Below are 20397 nucleotides of genomic sequence, written 5' to 3'. Positions count from 1 at the left end.
TAATGGCTATTGATAAGAGCAGTACTCCATAGTTTATTATGTTTGAGTGTGAGTTATCCATGAATAAATGATATTATAGAAAGTCTTCACTCGTGCAACAAAAAGAAAAACAAATTTGTGAGTTACTTATGGGTAAATTTAGAAGTATATAAGAACAAAGATTACACTTTCATTTAAAATAAACATAGTTATTAACGAAGTAATAATACATGAATAGAACTATGCTATTTAAAATGTGAGAAAACATCATTAAAGTTAACATATTGATAGGGTTAGAACCAGAATTAGAAGATGAAACTTAATAGGATAAAAGGAATTTATAACCCAAACTCATATTGAATTCAATGCACATAGCAGACCATATATAGGCCAATGGTTGGGGTAACATAAGATAACATAAATATGAAAATTAAAAAAAAAACGCACCTAATAAAAAGCAAAAAGGCACATAGTAAATAGGATACATAAAAAGACACGTAGTAAATGGGATAATAGCGAAAGGCACGTAACAATACACCTCCCTTAATCCCTTTTTCCCCTCAAAAAGCGATTCAATGAACCTTGTCTTCACCCATCTCTGTTGCTTGTTTTTCATCATCTACCACCTCGAGTATGTAAAGTTGTTTTTTTCTTACATTTGTGCCCCGGATAGAAATTTTTTGGACACCAGAAACATTCCCCATTTTCCCCTTTTGACTCGAGTTCATCACTTGTCAAACGCATAGAGCTAATGATTCCTGATTCAGAAGCTGGTGGCTCAGTCATTGGACTTGGTAACAAAAGAAGTTTTGAAGCATTCACCGGAGGCATTACTTTGGATTATTCATTCCCATTCTTGACATTTGATACCCCCCCTTGAACGCTGGTTAAGTTTAATCATCAAACTCTATGTTTTGGATTTTTGCTAAACCGTATGCTTCATATAATACTGTGGCTTATACATTTCACTGGTCCTTGAAATTCTGGTTAAAGTTCCTTAAGATATAAACAAACCACTTGAGATTCACTTGTAGTTACCTTATTAAGGAGGCTATCGAATGAGGAGTTATAAACTTACAACGCATCCCCTTGTATAAGGGGGGCTATCTCCTCCATCGGATCTTCAAACATTGCATTGGAAAACCGAGCAGAAATTGATCGAACATAATCCTCCCATGGAAGTTTAGCTATCGTGGAGCCTCGGGTTTTCATGAAGGCTCAGTGCCACTATATAGCGTCACCTTCCAAGTGAATAGCGACGTATCGCAGCTTCATGTTATCCGGCGTCTCATCGATGTTAAAAAAGTGCTCACACCTTGATGTGCTAAAATTAGTCAAATAATTACTAACTAAATTACGCTAATCTAGACACTAAGTAATACTCTAGACTCTTTAAAACTCGACTAAGCTACTGACCGGCAAGTGAACCGATCGACTCTAGTATAGCTAAGTAAGTCCAGATATCAAACCCACGGGACTTTTTAAATTACGTATAGAGTTAAGTGTCATTTTAGTACCTATGGTTTGGCCAACTACGCAACTTTAGTATCCATTCTTTATTTTGTGCAAATGACTACATCAGTTTCAAAAAACTTGCAATTTTAGTACTTATTTTTAACACCGTTTATTTTGTTCGTTAAGTCAGGGTTAAATTGGTAATTTCTTTTTATTTTATCTTTTCCTTTAATCAAATCCCCATGTATATCTTCATCTCTAACATATCTTCATCTTTAACCCTAAATCCCTAAATCCCTAAATCGACCCCCCTACAATATCAAACAAACGTATCACACCTAACTCACTTTATTCTCTCCACCAAATTTCTTTCTTTTCATACATAAATTGAGACATTTCCACCACCGATGGAGCTACTGGTTACTGTCGGAGTAAATCCGGCGAACATCTGGTAGAAGCCGCCGGCCCACCCAAATGACAGAGGCGACCGAGCATCAGATTCAGGGAAATCGGAGATCAACACAGGTACGATAATCACTGAAGAAACAAACCGCAGCAATGGAGATACACTTCAAAACCGGAAACCGACAAATCGGAAAGAAACCGGAAACCACTACTTTTGCATCTGATTCAGATGGAGGCGACTTGATTTCGTGGCGCCATTGAAAAGTGGGGTTTGGTTTGCAAGAGAAGGCGACGATGGTGGATTCAGGCAAAGATAGCCGGGAAATCGAGTGGCAGTTGTGGCTCAAGGGGGGGAGAGAGAGAGAGATGGTGCAGGTGGTAGTGGAGCCTCGCGCTGACGCAACAGTGGTGGCTAGCGATGGTGCTAGAGATGGTGGTTGGCGGTGGTGGGGTGAGATTTGATATATAAAAACCGATATAATATCTATTTTCAATGTTAAGGGGAGATGTGGTAGAAGACAAGGGGAGAGAAAGCAAAATTACCCAAATACCCTTGACTTAATGGAGGAAAATTGACGGGGTTAAAAAAGTACTAAAATTGCAAGTTTTTTGAAACTGAGGTAACCATTTGCACAAAATAAAGAATAGGTACTAAAGTTGCGTAGTTGGCCAAACCACAAGTACTAAAATGACACTTAACTCTTACATATATTAACTAATTAAACTCAACTGATCGACACAACTATTTATTTTATTAAAAGGGGGGATTTAAATTAATTAATATTGAACTAATAAAGATAACTAATTAAGAAAAGACATGTAATAAAACACACGAGAATTTAATTCAACTGATTCATATGGTAATGAAAAACTACCTAGGCTGGAATCTCCTAAGTTGCAGTTATCAGTTAATTAGAAAATACTTGTTATGTAATTGGGATTATAAAATAGACACTTAAAAGAAAACCTGAACAGGAAACCTGACCCTTCTCAAGAAGACACATATGGGTTTCTAATAATTTTTAAGACACACCAGTTTATATATTAAACTCCCTTACGGTTATCTAATTAATTATGAACGAGTACCTTTATAATGAAATCCTACCTTACAGGGCGTAAATCAAAGGTACTTTAATAAACTCAATTGACTCGATAGACAATGTTAACCAATCAAACCTAGACGGACGCCTTACGAAAAACCAAATCTAGCAATCTTAATCAACAAATATCTAACAATAACCTATCACCTAACAACTTTTTAGGTTAGCAACACACTCTTATTTGTTTGACTAACAATATTATTCATATGATTTTATTGCAAATCTATCATAAACTAGTCAAGAACACACAGTAAATGACCTAAAAAATCTAATTATATGACAGACAATCACCAAAGATAATGTGGAACAATAAAATTCATCAAACAAAACCAAGCACACATATGCATCAATTAAATAAAATCAAATTGTTTACTAATTCATAAAACCATAACGAAAAGCAAAATCCACATAAAATTAAACTTTAACAAATGTTCATCGATAGCCTAGGTAGTCTGTAATGTTTAGCCTAGCATCGGAAAATCAAACAAAATAGTAATAAAAGGAATCATGGTGAAAAACAGTAGAAACGAAATATTAAAGGCGATAAAACTCGTAGTCTTCGATCTTGATCAAGTAGCAGTTCAGCAGATGATTCCTTGCCTTCAAAACCGCCAAATATTGCAATCCTAAGCTCCAAGAAACTCTAAATTCAGCTCTAGTTCGTAGGTTATTTTCAGGTTAAGGTTAAGGGGGTTTATATAATGAATTGGGCCCAAAACCTAACCAAAGTACGGAACCTTTTGGAAATCTGAGATGTAGGCGCCGCGCGACCAGGGTCTAACCACCTGGTTGCGCGGCACCTGGTCGCGCGGCGCGGCGTGGGCCAATGGGGGCAGGGCCAGCTCAGCCGGTCCGACCGGTTCTCCTTCCGGTTTCTTTCTTGATGCGTTTCGGTTTCTCGTTTAGGCTTATTTTGACTCGTTTTTCGCCCTTGTCAACTACGTTCAACTTCCGAAACCTACAAAACACAAATATGTTAGTAGTAAACAAATCTGAACTAAAAACGAAAAAACACTAATAAAATATGATATAAAATATAAAGGGAAATATGTATATAAATATCAGTGTATCACACTGTAAATATCGGCCTCCACGTCTTCTCCTGAAAATCGGGGAAACTCCACCTTGCTAATTCGCATAGGCCGATTGGTTTTTGTATCGTACTCACCAAAAGAACTGCCGCTGAAGGAGTCGCTGCCGGAATTGGTACCTGAAGTGGACTGATTCTTGACAAGCTACAGAATATGTTCATGTTGCTTCATCAATTGGTCTTGTTGTTTCATCACGGTGGCGAGGTTTTCTTGGAGATCGGAAATTGCCTTGTCGTGGTCCTTGATAGTCTTGTCGACCTATTTATTATGGATGTTCTGCATGGTTACAATCGTAAATGAAAAGGATCGACTAGAATTGCTCTAATAGCCTTAATAGGGTTAGAACCAGAATTAGAAGAAGAAACTTAGAATGATGGATGGAATATTTAACCCAAACTCTTATTTCATCCAATTCACATAACATGTCATATATAGCCAATGGTTGAGGTAACATAAGATAACATAAATATGGAAATTGCAAACGACACGTAGTAAATAGGATAATAACAAAAGACACGTAACACATATAGTACCTCCTTAGTTTATAGATTTTTATAATTTTTTTAGTTCAGTTATATTGGTTTAGTTAACTGGTTAATCACTGACTTTAAAATAATTACACTCAAGCTAATTTACGTGATAACTGAATCATATCTTTCGTCAAATAATTTTAGCTATGTTTTTAATTTTTAAAAGAGAATAAGTGGCCAATATGTCCTAACATATAACATAATATTAAATAAGATGAAAAAAAATCTAAAAGTTGGTTTTTGTGACATTCGTTAATTTTCAAACCAAAAAATCTGACCCGTTTTAAGTTTTCTGATTCGCTTTTAAAATTTTGGATTTCTTTATTTAGAGCATTCACAGCAGCGTCTCTAAAAATTTTGTGAGAGAAATCTCTATAAATTTTTAGAGAATGGTGAGTGGATGTGAGTAGAGAAGAGAGAACATTTAAAGAGATGCGTAAATTTGAAGGACCATTATTCATCCTTTATTTATTTTTTAATATATTTAAAAGTGGTTGTGAGTGGAGGAGAGAGAAAAAATAATGATAAAGATGTAAAAAATTATTATTTAATTGTATATAAGAGAGAAAATGTAGTGTTTTTAGTGTAATTATAGAGATAGTGATAGAGAAGGTGATGTGAATACTCTTATGTTATCACTCGATTGTAAATTCTATTTCTCGTATTTTATGCTTTGTTTTCATTTATTTAAAGTCAAGGGGATTAAATTGTAAATTATTAAACGATTAGAATATGATTTGGCATCAACCCTAGCATATTCCTTTAAAATCTGTAAGGAACAAGATTTAATCAATTATGTTAACTTTTCGTTGTTTTCGGGATTTTGTCATAACAACTCAATTAACGAATTTCGTGTTCCCTACGTCATGCATTAGCTATATAAACCACCCTCTATTGACTCTAATCGTTGCTCATCCCATCTCTCTCTTCTCTTAACCCAAATTGGTGTTCGCGGCCATTTTGACTTTCAAAAGTCAATCTCGTGCCTTTTTCTTATTCTACTCTAATTCCAAGTAATTGAATGTTATGTTTCAGTAATAAACACTAATGGATCAAAATCCGTCGTTCGAATCCATTGAATTGAGGAGTTTTCGCATCCAATTGCAATTAATTGATTAGTTCGGGTTAATGTTTAATATTTGGGGATTTTACTATTTTAATCAAAAAACTCGTTAAACTTTCTGTATTTTATGATTTCATATTATTTATAATATCATGGTCATGTTGGAACTGATCTTGATCTCAAATCAAGTTTCGGGCCACACAAACCGAACACGATCCGGACACTCACCTAAATCAATTTTGCGCAGTGCTTGATATTTTTACATATTCAACATCAGTCCGATTAAATATAAGATAAACATAACTAACATATTTGGTAATATTTGCGTCTAAAACCGATATTTTAAGATATTGTATCTAACATTCATAAACTTTACTTTTAAATGATTTATATATTTTTTCTCTTAAAACTCATTAACTAAAACCCCAAGTATTGTAAACCTCATCTTTCATCTTATTTTATTTATCTTGTATAATCTTTTATGTGAGGATCTTATCGAAAACCGAACTTCGTTGATTTTGCTCGTTTAATTACTTGTTTTGTTTACACCTCGCTTATTTCTTTCATACGAGTTTATCATAACTCGTTTTTCCTTTTCAGCTATTTTGGGGGTGTGGCATGTATACCAATAAACGTCCTTGCGTCTATTTCAAGTATTTCAATTTTTCCGATTATTATATAATATCCATTATTCGACCCATTTTCGTTTACGAATAATTTTAATCAACAAATCATTTATTATTTATTATATTTAATTAATAATCTAAATGAACTTTCAATTTTATACAAATTACACCCTAAACTTGAGGAACTTAATCGCAAAATCTGATAAAATGATATTCTTAACCCATTAACCCACAATCCATACCAACAACTAGGTTCTTTCAAATTAATATTCTTATTAAATACCCGACCCATCTCGATGTTCAGAAAATTTTATCACGTCATTCGAGTTAATATTACTTTATTAATAATTTTTTTATTTATAACTAATTAATAGATATAAAATAACTTTGGATATAATTCACTTTTAACCTTAAACTAAACTTTAACCTATTTTTGTTCCACATTTAAACTATAAGAACTTTTCTGCAATTTTTTGTATTATTAGAATATTATAATTTTTTAACCCAATAACCCATAAACCCAAACCCGTATCCACGATCCAAAAACCTAACCCGCGACCCGTTAACAATCTTGAACCACAATTTTCATTGTTAATTTGGAAACTAAATCATAGGCCTTGTTAATCCTTCCATTTACGATATTACCGACAATCTTAATTAAATTATAACAATCAATTTGATTCGCAATGCCTATTATACTTAGCCGACACTCTTCAATCATCAATCTATATCATAATGTGAATTATAATTCAATTAAACGTACATACAACACCCTCATACCAGCGCAAACAACACCTCATTCGTTAAGTTGATTAAATCATCGTCCAAGTACCTAATCTTGATCAACCTTAGCGCCGACACTGTTGGGTTCAATTAACCCCGTCTGGTCATTGTCAAGGTAAACTAATTATAGGGTTTTGATCGTGAATTAGTGTTGATCAAAAGACCTATGATTAATCTAGTTAATTGATACACGATTAATCAATTGGGTTTGTTAAGGTTTATGTTTGATTTGGGTGATTTTATTTCTGTTTAAAATATTTGATTCTCATGTTATAAACGAATTGATGGGTAGCTCAGTTGGTTCGTGCATCATGCTAAAGATACTGGACGAGCTGGGGGCCCAGGTTTGAGTCTCCTGCAGCCCGTTTTTGGGTTATTTTTGTAAAAAATCAATTTTCATGATTAAATAGTTAAATTAACTCTTTAAAACACTTTATATATGTTAAAAATATGATAATAAATCAATATTTTTATAAAAAACGTCATATTAGCTTGTCACTTTTCTGAGCTTCGGATTAAAACCATATAAATGTGTGTGTGTGTGTGTGTGTGTGTGTGTGTGTGTGTGTATACACACTTTTGTTATTAAAGTTTGTTACATGTTTTAATTTATTTAAAAAGGAGTTTTTAATTTAATGTATGTATAACAGTAAATTCACGTATTAAAAATATAGTCTAAGTATTTTTATAAAAAGATTTATATTTTATATAAAATTATTATTATTATTTATTATTTACAAAATTGTTTAATAAGAAATCATATTTAATAATAAAGATATATTAAAGGTATTTTGGTTTAAAATAAATATTCTTAAAACAATCTCTTTATATAATCGATTTGAAAATTATAAATAGCTATTTAGTTAAGTATTTTATTTATTAATGTAATTTATCATAGTTAAAGATATTAGTTAATAAACTTGACAAATTAAAGTGATCAATAACTTTTGTATGATTTCGTCCGATCATCCTCAAATCCCAAACCTCTATATAATTTTAGTTTCGTTGTTGAATTCTTATTTAGTTTCCGTAATTATTATTACTTAGGAAATTTGTTTGTTGATATACCTCGTCGAGCGTGGTTTATCGCTTTCCTGTCGTATTCATTCCCACTTTGCTTATTTGATCAGGTGAGTACCACATTCCCCTATTTTACTTGTTTTCCACGTTTTGGGGACATATGCATAAATTTTATTTCTCATATATACTTATACATAAAACTGCAACTTTGTCTTATGTGTTAACAACTTATACCTTACTTGTTTATGTGCTTATTTGCTTTGTATGCTTCCGCATTCGGAGAGGTCCAACATAATCTCAGTCTAGTATGATCATACGCCAGTCGTTATAGCTTTGTGCTTCTCGACATCTCAGTTATACTTGCTCATTTGGTTAATTTGTTATACTCATATGACTTTTTGCAAATACTTATTTTCTATATGAACATTTAAACTGGTGTGTTGCTCACTCAACCTTGTGTTGACAAAACTACTTTCTTTTCAACGCATATGCAGGTTATCGTTTATGTGAAGTAATTGAAGTTAGAAGATCACTTAAGGATTTATGCTAGAAGAAATTAATTGAGACAATATTAAATAAGATTTTATAATTGTTTGAGGTCTTATTTGTTGTTGGGATATTGTAATGAATATTTGTTTTATTTGAAATTATTAAATAGATATTGAAACTTATATTGTGCATGATAGTAACCTTGAGAGCTGTGAAAATCAGTTCGCGCCCCGGCATTTCTGCCGTAGGTTGGGGTGTGACAGATTCAATTTCGGAAACTCGGGCCGCAAGATGTCTTCTCAAATTACTAAAGAAATGGCGGCAATACTCCCAAACCTTGCTGCTCAAATTCATGCTATCACCACCACTACAACCGCTACTACTACTCCCAACCCTTGCTCCTATAAGCAATTTACCACCACCAACCCGCCTAAGTATGTTGGGGTAGAGGGTGCCATGACCCTCCTCCAATAGTTTGAAAGTATGGAGGAGAATGAATTCCTCCATTGCGATTGTCCCGATGAAAAAATACCACTTATGTTTCAAGCGTCTTTGACCAACGAGCACTCACTTGGTGGAATGGTGTAAAACGAAGCCACAGTACTAAATTTGCCATGGCTTTTCCATGTAATGACTTGAAAAACCTCATGCTTAAACAGTTTTGCTCAAAGCACGAGGTTAAGAGATTGTAAGTCGAATTTTGGAAACTCAAGCAGGATAGTAGAGAGAATTTTGCATATAGTAGAGAGAATTTTGCATATACCAACCGCTTCCACAAGCTAATTTTATTGGTTCCTAGCCTAGTCATCCCGATCTCAAGAGCAACTGAAGTACATTACTGGCCCTTCCATGCAAATCCAAGATTCCCTTTGGTGACGAGACCCTCAAACCCTCAATGATGTGATCTCTCTCGTAGCTACCCTTACGAAAAATCACGTTAAGGTCGGGGCCGTGAAGTGAAAGGATACGAAGAAGACCCTTGACAAATCCATACCCGATCCTACCCTAGAAGTTAAAGTAGAGCCATCCTCTAAATTTAACCACATCTGTGATAAGAAATGAAAACCGAACCACCAAATATATGCCCTAACTAACCCAAACACATCGCAAACTCAAGACACTCAACCCAGCTCAAAAAGAATCTATACTTTGTGTAGCTCATGCAAGTTTCACCACCCCGTTACCTTGAAATGCCGCCAATGCTTCAATTGCGGTCATTTTGGCTACCTTATTAACGCGTGTCATGAACTTGTAACTCAACCCTCTACCCAACCTCAAACAATACCATATTCTCAAGTCTCAACCATTCATACAAGCACCTACGACCTTTCGAGCCTGCTACCATTTTGGTGATCCAAGTCATCTCCGCAATGCATGCCCAAAACTTGTATACCAAACTCAAGTTCAAGCCACAACCAATACCAATTTTACCAAGCCCAAACCTACCAAACTCAAATTTCCCAAGCCGAATTTCAATCAAGCCTAACTTAATCAACCTCAAACTATACAACCTTAACTAATCCAAGCCCAGCCCGTTCAAGCCATCCAAGCCCTACCTATTCATGCTATCCAAGCTCAGCAAAACTCAACCAACCAACAATAAGAAGACCGAGTTACTCAAGTTTGTGCATTTAACAGCAATGGAATTCAAGTCTAAGCCTCAACTTTACGAAGACATGCTCCGCAAGTGGCATTTCAATTTTTGTCATTTGATTTTTCATTTGAATTATAGCAATATAACGAATATTGTCGATTTCCTCATAAAATTTTGGTTTTTGGTCGTTTGAATTCAATTAATTAATATTAATTTATATTCTGTCATTATGTTAATATATGCATTGTTCATCTTTACGCTACTCATCTCGCAATCGAGTGGTCCATGATCGGTTATTTCCGGGACTATAAACATGGTAATGTACATAGTTATCTAATAGAACCGTAGTGTGTAGCATGGGCTCTCTATGACCGGATTTAGGACTACGAACATGTTATGATGTACCTAGTCATCTAATATAAGTTATACGTACAAACACCTTTTCAAACATTTTGTTGTTTTTATACGTTGCCACCCAAACTCATTTCCAACTCATGATGTTATTCTTATTTAATGATTTTTAGTTATCTTGTCTAAATCTATATTCATAAACTATTTGAGATTGGTCCTTTAAAATTTTGAATCGAGCCTGACGTCAAGCCTATAAATAAGTTTGTTTAATAAAAAGATTGAGACCGGGCCCCGCTTATCAAATTCGAGTAGGCTCGTATGCCTAATCGAGTCTATTATTTATATAATTTTTGCGTAATATATTAAATATATAACAATCATTATTTATAAAATTATGTTAAAAATAACAATAATATATATATATATATATAAGAAGTAATCTGGTGCGTTAGATATGTTGTTCTGACGACGGATATGGAAATCGTGTTTATTATGCGATGTGTTTTATTTTAGTTGCGGCGTGTTTATTGTGCGGTGTGTTTTATTAGATTTAATAGTGAAAATACACTTCCTTCACTTCTTAGGAAAAATCTACTTCTTATTATAAACGTCATATATATATATATTATGTTATACATAAAAGTTATACTTACATAGATATAAAAATATAGTTATAAATGAATTTTAATAACTAATAAATAATAACGAACTGAACTCAAACTTTAGAAATATATAGACTTAGAAACGAGCCAAGTTAGGCGAGCTCAGTTTACACATGTAGGGATGATAAAAGAATTCGAACCTAAAGGCAAATCAGGAACCTTAAACATTAGGGAGGGGTAATTGATCGAGCGCAAGACCGAGTATATGATTATGTTAAAAATAATTCATCAGTATGTAATGAGTTTAATATTTACTTGAGTTCGACTCGATCACTTAAAACATACATATGTTTACCCACCCGCAATTGTTTTCCCTTTTTTCTTTGTTAATAAAATAATATCATATATTACTAATCAATAGTTTTTGTATATATTAAATTTCCTTAAGTACTCTAGTTATATAAAAAGTAAAATAGTAAGAATTGTATTTGTGATTTTCAACATGTAATTTTAAAAAAATTAACGATCATAACTGATACATGATAGATAATTACTGGACATGTGTTCGTTAGGTATTGAGCCGGATATGGGCATTGTTTAAGAATATGATATGGGAGTGGGATTACGAATGTCATTCCCGAACCCATCTCCTAGTTCTCCCTAAGTATTGTGTTTTTATTTATATATATTGTGCCATTTTATATGTATTTATTTATATACTCTGGTATTTTTGTAAGTAATTATTTATATAATTTGTGTATAATTATGTTCGTAACTACATTGACACATGTGTCTTTCACTTTGAGGACATGTGTCGCACTGTTGTGGTTTTTCATATTTTATAGGTTAAACACTTAGTACAATAAACTTCATATAATACATATGGTTAGCATTTTTCTCAAATCAAACTAAATCGACTTAATTTATGTTTTTATTTTCACCTAATTTGGTTTGCTTGAATCAATTTGAGTCAGATTTTCTAATCAGATTCAAATTCACTTTAGAAAAATCTTTATTCAAAGAAACTGTTAGAAATCTTGTATTAATAATAACCAGAATATAAACGAAATAATCGACACAGTAAATCGGGTTTGTGTTTAACACAATTCCCTTAAACAGATTCGTGGTCTGTTCGCAGGGTACTCCGGTTCGAAACAGAATCGATGCTCTGCCGGACTCGAATACTTGCCTGAAACGAAAACGGAAATAATATTATTGCAGTAGGAAGAAGATGAAGTGTGTTTGAGTTGGTGTGTCTACAAGTGAAGACTGGTCCTGTGTATATAGTCATACAACTAGGGTATAGACCCGCGTGACACGCGGGTGGAATAACATGTCACTACAAATAATAAATTTAAACATACGGTTAAATTAACATAATACTTGTTCATAGTTTGTTACCAAACTATTATAAAATTACATTGTCTATAGATTCAAACTTCAAAATTACAATAACTTAAATTAAACCCAACCATCAAAAGACATTAACAAAAACACTAAACATGTTCTTTGATATTAAAACATCATCAAAGTCTTCAAAAGTTATACCAACACAAACTCCAATTTCCTAAACACCTGAAAATTTTTAAAAACAAAACAATATTCAATTAAAATAAACTTAACATAACAACATGTTTAATAATATAACATCTAAGCATTACAAAGTTGTTATGCATAACATACAAAGCTAAGATTCATAAATCATTATTAGTAAGTCTAAAAAGATGTTGTCAATATACTTCTTTTATTAAATCTATCAACAATATCTAATCTAAATTATTAATATATTACCTTCTACTTCATCATCGGACAACAAACTATCGGGATAACAATCATAATCACTTTCATAGTTGGCACATTGTGCTAATCATTTAACCTTCAAACTCACATCGCTTTCCAACTCAAGATGTGTAATTTGTTTTCTATGATTAGATAACTTCAACATATCTAGCATGACATGCGGGTGGAATAACATGTCACTAAACGATTACACTTAAACATCAATTTAAAGAAAAAATAATATCTTTAACTATTAAAAATTGATAGATTTAAATTGTCACCAAACACAAAACCATATAAACAAAAAGTTAATAGATATACATTGTCTTAATATTATACTACGTAACTTCCAAAACAAAACAACAATTAACTAATAATGTTTTTTTCTACTAAACCATCATCAACATCTTGAAAACTTCAACCAACACAAAATCACTTTTCCTAACACACCTGAAAATTGTTAAAACACAATAGCAGATTATATACACTATAAACCAAACAAAACAACATGTATAAGAATTACTAACATATAAACATTAATAAAGTTGTTATATGTAACCAATAAATCTTAACTTCCAAAATACAGTATAGTTATTAGAAAGTGTAAAGAGGTGTTTAACATCTACACTTGTATTAAATCTAAGAACAATATGAAGAGAGTTATATTTTACCTTAATGTTCATCATCAGACTCAAAATTGTCTAGAAAATCTTCATAATCACTCTCATAGTTAGAATATTCTTCTAACCATTTGATACTTTTTAGGCTGCATTAAAGTACAAAAGCAGTTAATAAATATTCAATTATGATTGAAATATAATTAGGATAACATAAAGAGTGTAATAATTAACTTACAAATATAATGGTACAAATGTCGCCGATGTTAAAAAAATCTGTTGCTTTAAAAAACTCATCATCAACAGAAGACAACATCTTCATCGGAATCGGTTTACGAACAGAAACATTATTGCCATTTAGCAAAACCAACAAACTACAAAATTTAAAATTTAATGAATTTAGGAATAAGTAACATAATATGAAATTTAAAAAACTACATACATAAACTAAAACAATAATTATTGGTTTAATAATATACCTGTTTTTGTATTCTTTTATTTCAAATAAAAAGTCGTTTATAAAGAAACGGCTAACATTAGATCCAAAAGAATTCGACACATACACTTTCTCTAACCAAAATGAAAATTATACAACGACACATAAGTTTAAGTTAGTGGCATGTTAAAACTCAAGAAACTTCAAAACAGTAGACATAGTTACCTTTACCATCAGAACCGGTGTAATACTTAACCCTACCAAACTGCAGTACAATAATGGTCTGGCCTTCATCAAAATGTTCAATTACATATTTAGAGAGCTTAGACGCATAATGATCCCATAATGTGAGATACACACAATTTCCACTGAAATTATAGAAGTGTTAGAAACAGTATAAAGTATAAAGTATATTAACAAAAATATGTTACCAAATGAGTTGGGTTAATAGTAATACCTTAAATCACCATCGTACGCTTGTTTTTGTCCTTGACGTTTGAAGCATTGCTCTTGAACACATGAACCACGTGACCAATAATATCTAAGACAAAGAAAAATAAATAATTTATTAATTAACATATTTAATGCAAATCTAACACTAAAATTATAAATCAATTTATTTGAATGAAATTTTTTTTATACCAACAGTGGATTTCAAAGAAATATATTTATTGATTAGTGATTCAAAAGAAATCATCTTAAAACCAAAAATTCGACCATCAAATTCCTGACATTGATTCACATGTGTATTTGGTCCCAACACCAATTTGTTGGAACAGTCAATCACACGGTAGTTCGATCCATTTAGACCAACGCTCGGATTAACTATAGTCAGAGTTGAGCTTTCTTTCAAGAATCTTTTGAAACGAAAGATATCCTGTTTGTAAAAGGTGACTTGGATCCTATTTTCATGTCATTAAAGAACAAAATATATATGAGAATTACAATTACAAGTCAATCAAATAATTAAGATATAAAAAATGTAGAATCTGTAACATACATACAGATTCATAAATAGATACTTGCATCTTCTTCCATTAACACCATCCCGATCAAAAAATCCTCGTTCACATTTTTGTTGTCTTTGATGCTCCAAATTCTTAGAACTCTAACCTTAAGAGTTGATGGTGATGTTTTGAGAACATCGATTTCATTTAGCATGGTAAATGTCACACCCCAACCTACGACGAAAATGCCGGGGCGTGAACTGATTGTCACAGCCCACAAGGTTACTATCATAAAATTATAAAGCGACAATATCTAATTAATTTATTTATTATCAAACAACATTCATATACAACAAAAATAATGAAAATTACAAACACAAAACCAACTATTCTTGTATATGTTTTATCCTAAAGTCATCTCTATGTGAGCTTCAGTTCGATAAGCAATCCAAATCTATAACCTGCAAATGCGTACAAAATATATGTTTGTCAACAACACATGTTGAGTGAGTAGATCACCAGTTTTGACACAAACAAAAGTGGTAATAATATATAATGATATAAGTGAATAAAAATAGGCAAAACTGTTATCTGTGAGTATAAACAATTAAACCGTAGCACATACATAAACAATCAACCATAAAGAAAGGGCTAAACCGTTGCCATGCAAATGGGCATTGGTTACCAAAAATGAGATGTCGGTGAAACCATTGCCAATGTGATCGGGATCCGGCCACTACGACGGTCGTATGATCATACTATAATGAGATTATGTTGGACCTCTCCGAATGCGATTCAAGTAAGCAAGTATGCAAATAGCAAGTAACAAACAATCATTCAATTGATACACAGCACAAAGATCACAGTTCGCGTTTGAGAAATAATAAGATAAATAATCTGATAAATGGTACGCAAGTGTCCCCAAAACATTTGAAAACAAGTAAAATAGGGGAGTGATTACTCACCTGATTAGTAAACACAAGTGAGGATGTGAGAATGAGGAACCAATCGGGATTTACTGTCAAGGATTCCTAATAACATAATATTATGAATTAATTAATAATGAGATAACATGTATAATGAATTTAGGATTTTGGTTTGATTTAAGTTATGTTTGATTATAATATTGTGGATAGAACGGTTGAACTCTACGGTTATTGTTATTGTGAAATCATTAGTTTAAATAAATAAATATGAGTTGAATAACTATATCATTATTTTAATAAAATTTAACTAAATATAACGCAATTATAAATGTGTACATGTATTAATATAACTTGTAATATATTAATTAATTTAAGACAAACGTTAAATATATATGTTTATAATACAATATAAAGCTTAGACTCTTTAACGAACATCTAATTTTATAAATATAATGAATACGTTTGAAATACATTGGTTCTAATTTTTGTTTAAATAATAATACATATGTATCATATACATACATACATACACATATATATACTTGTAACGGGATTGGTTGACGAGAAACATGAGCTTACGGATGTCGGTCTAATAAAATAACATCTATTTGATATTTAATATTATTTAAAATATAACTATAATTCATAAAAAAAACCCTTTAAACAATTAATAAAAATAAAACACCCAAAACTGGGCTGGCCAGGGCTCGAACCTGCGTCCCTGGCCGGCTCAGTACATGGACGCACAACTCACAACCAACTGAGCCAAGCTCGAATGTTGTTTAAAGCATGACAACATAAATTTAAAATTCCAAAAGCTGATTATCCCCAAATTCATTAGAAACCCTAAAAACGAAATTGATCAATCCGTTATGTTTTGGTTAAATTAATGTTAGGGTTAACGTTAAGGTATGAAAAAGGAACTTGAGGCATATAGTAATTGCCATATCCATATGCGTATTGATGGTGAACGGCGATCCCCCTGGTGCGGCTCAAACGCGAAACAGAATTCACATCAGTAGGCTTTGATAATGCAATTCGTTAAGGGGCTTATTATTGCAAGGTTGTAAGGATAGTGTGTGCTCGTTTAATTGTATTATGGTGGTAGTTTTATCATATATTCGTAAGCAGGTTGTGTCGGCCATGCGAAAATAGGAAATACGAATATGTTTTAGGTCAATTAATCTATTAGCGAGTGTGGGTAGGCTGCATTAGGCAAGGTTGACAAATCTATTGATTTGATTTCCAAGATTAAAACGTGAATTAAGGTGCAACTTAATCAAACGGGTCGCAAATACACGAATTGGGTCACGGGTTTGGATAAAGATCCAGGTTAAATTATATCTTTTGGCAGCTTTGCAAAGAAGTCCCTATAGTTTCAATGGATACATAATGAGATGAAAGTATAGTGTGAGGTGTAAATTGTAAATAATGAAAGCTATTTATATATATATATATATATATATATATATATATATATATAATAAACAATTAATATAGAATATTATTAACTTGATGAATGCGAAGTTTTGTCGATTAAAATTACCCGGAAATAAAAACGGGTCGGGTATTGGACATAAATAAATCAGAAACCCGAGTTGTTACAGTAAATTTTTGGGCTTCCATTGTCCTATGAATAAAATTAAAATATAAAAGATTAGACTCAATTATTTGAAACATAAAAACAATTATTAAAAGGGTAGGAGCTTACATTGTTGCAGAATTATAATTATGAAAAGTATGATAAAGGCTTATGTGATTAGTTAGATATTATATAGTAGGATGTAGAGAATATAAATTTTGGTAAACATATTATGATTAGAAACTTTCTAAATAAAGTTTGAATATAATTTAAGCGGTTTATTGTAATTCCTTATTCCAAAAATAACCGACTGATTCTATTTAAAATTTATATTTAGAATGTATTATTATACAATAAAAATTATTTAAATATTTAAGGTAACTGAAAACCATTATTAATATAATTAAACCGGTTTATTGTAAATGTTTTTTCTTCAAAAATAACTGATTGAATATATTCAAAATGTAAATTTAGAATGTATTATTATACAATATATATTTGATTTCATTATTTAAGGTTAATGAAATCAGTTAATATATTCGAAAAATTGCTTAATTTAGGAATTAAAGATAATAACAATAATAAAAAAAATCATAAATTCTTTACTTAATTACTGTTTTTATTGTCAATTTTAAAATTATTTGTTTGTTTTAAAAAATCACAATTATGATTTAGAAAGCTTAATAAATTTATAATCTTAACAAAATTAAAGTTTCTGTTTTTTGTTTAAACTAAAATTAAATTGGCCGGAAAAAATAAATAAAATTAACCGTGGGAGCTCCGGTTTGCCTATTATCGAGACTAGACGATCCGGCATGGCTATGGCACGCCCGAATGGGCCACCTAAACTTCGAGGCAATGAAGGCGTTAGGCACGAAAAATATGGTACGTGGAATTCCTTTAATTTCTCATGCTACTAATTTGTGTGATGCATGTTTAGTAGGGAAACAATCAAGGCTACCATATCCTGATCAAAGCAAATACCGGGCCACAAAACCACTCGAGCTACTACATGGAGATTTATGTGGCCCGATAACACCACCGACACCTGACGGAAATAGATACATATTTCTGATCGTTGATGACCTTTCCTGTTACATGTGGTGTTATCTTCTAAAAATGAAAGATCAAGCGTTTGAGGTCTTTAAGAAATTCAAAGTGTTAATCGAAGCTTAAACCGGCGCTAAATTTGTGTTTTTCGGACCGATCGAGGAGGCGAATTCATATCAAACGAGTTTAGAAGTTGGTGTGAAAATAATGCCATCAGGAGACACTTAACCGCACCGCATGCACCACAGCAAAACGGTGTTGTGGAAAGACGAAATCGGACGGTAATCGGGGTCGTACGATGCATGTTAAAAGCGATGCAAGTTCCACAAAGTTTTTGGGGAGAAGCCGCGAGACATGCGGTTTATATTTTAAATCGATCACCAACGAGAGCCGTGATCTCAAAAACCCCATATGAAGTTCTACTCAGTCGCAAACCGACAGTTGATCATCTTAGAGTTTTTGGATGTGTGGGTTACGTTAAAGAAACCACACCGATTCAAAAGAAGTTAGATGATCGTAGTCGACCGATGGTACATTTTGGAACTGAACCGGGCACAAAAGCATACCGAATGTATGACCCAACTCATCGAAAAATTTATGTCAGTTGGGAAGTTCGGTTTGATGAAAAACAAAGTTGGGAATGGGTTAAAACACAAACTGAGCCAATACACGAAGAATTTAAAATTCAAGTTGGGCTGGGTTCTATAACAGAAAATGAGCAGCCCATCGAGCTTACTGATCACACAGAATCAGCAACCAAGTCTTCAAATCGTTTCGACAGCACAGTTGCAACTACCGAATCAGTTAACACAGCTGACCCAGCCCATTCAGCACACGAAGAAGATACAGAAGCTGCTGCAGAAAACGAACCAGCAGTTACAGCCCAAAACAGTCCAGGTTCGGCCCAAAACGCAACTGAAATTCTGATCCGTAGGTCCACCAGAACGCGAGCGATTCCGTTACGATTAAATGATTACGTGATCAAAGATGGGGTGGTAAGAGGAGATGAAGTTCATTTAATAGCTACCGATGGAGAACCGGGTTTGTATTCCGAAGCGAAAGGAAACGTGAATTGGGAACGGACCATGAAGCAAGAGATCGAGTCAATTGAGAAAAGTAAAACGTGGTCTCTTGTCAACCCACCAACCGGTGCAAAAATTATTGGGCTCAAGTGGGTATTTAAGATCAAACGAAATGCTGACGGGACAATTAATAAGTATAAAGCCCGACTCGTTGCAAAAGGTTACGTGCAACAACCCGGAATTGATTTCGAAGACGCGTTCGCACCCGTAGCTCGACTCGAAACCGTAAGACTTCTTATTGCCCTTGCAGCTAGTAATGGTTGGGATTTACACCATGTTGATGTTAAATCCGCGTTTTTACACGGCGAGCTCAAGGAAGAAGTATATGTTTTACAACCGGAGGGATTTGAAAAACCGGGGCATGAGGGAAAAGTTTATAAACTTTCTAAGGCTCTTTACGGTCTAAGACAAGCTCCACGAGCTTGGAATACCAAGCTAGACGGGATTCTTAAAGGTCTAAAATTCCAAGATGTGAGAAAGAGCAAGCGGTTTACAAGAAACACACACCGAAATCGGTCCTAATTATTGGCGTTTATGTGGACGATTTGGTGGTGACGGGTTCGGATAAGACCGAAATTAACGAGTTCGAGAAACAAATGGCGGAAAAGTTTGAGATGAGCGATTTGGGTAAGTTATCTTATTATTTGGGAATTGAAGTTAATCAAATGGCGGACGGGATTGCAATTAAACAAAAAACCTACGCGTTGAAGATTTTGAAAGAGGCTAATTTGCAATCATGTAATCCGACTTATTGTCCGACGCAACCCGCGAACAAGATGTCAAAGTTTGAGTCAGAACCGGAAGTAGATGCAACGGAGTATCGGCGACAAGTCAGTTGCCTTCGGTACTTGGTTCATACTCGACCCGATCTCGCGTACTCGGTTTGAGTG

Source organism: Bidens hawaiensis, unplaced genomic scaffold (genome assembly GCF_021521415.1).
Source record: "Bidens hawaiensis isolate Kalapana, Puna unplaced genomic scaffold, B.hawaiensis_p1.1 tig00003115_1, whole genome shotgun sequence".
In the NCBI taxonomy this organism is placed as follows: Eukaryota; Viridiplantae; Streptophyta; class Magnoliopsida; order Asterales; family Asteraceae; genus Bidens; species Bidens hawaiensis.
The sequence above is the reverse complement of the archived record's forward strand: the minus strand, read 5'-3'. Positions refer to the sequence as shown.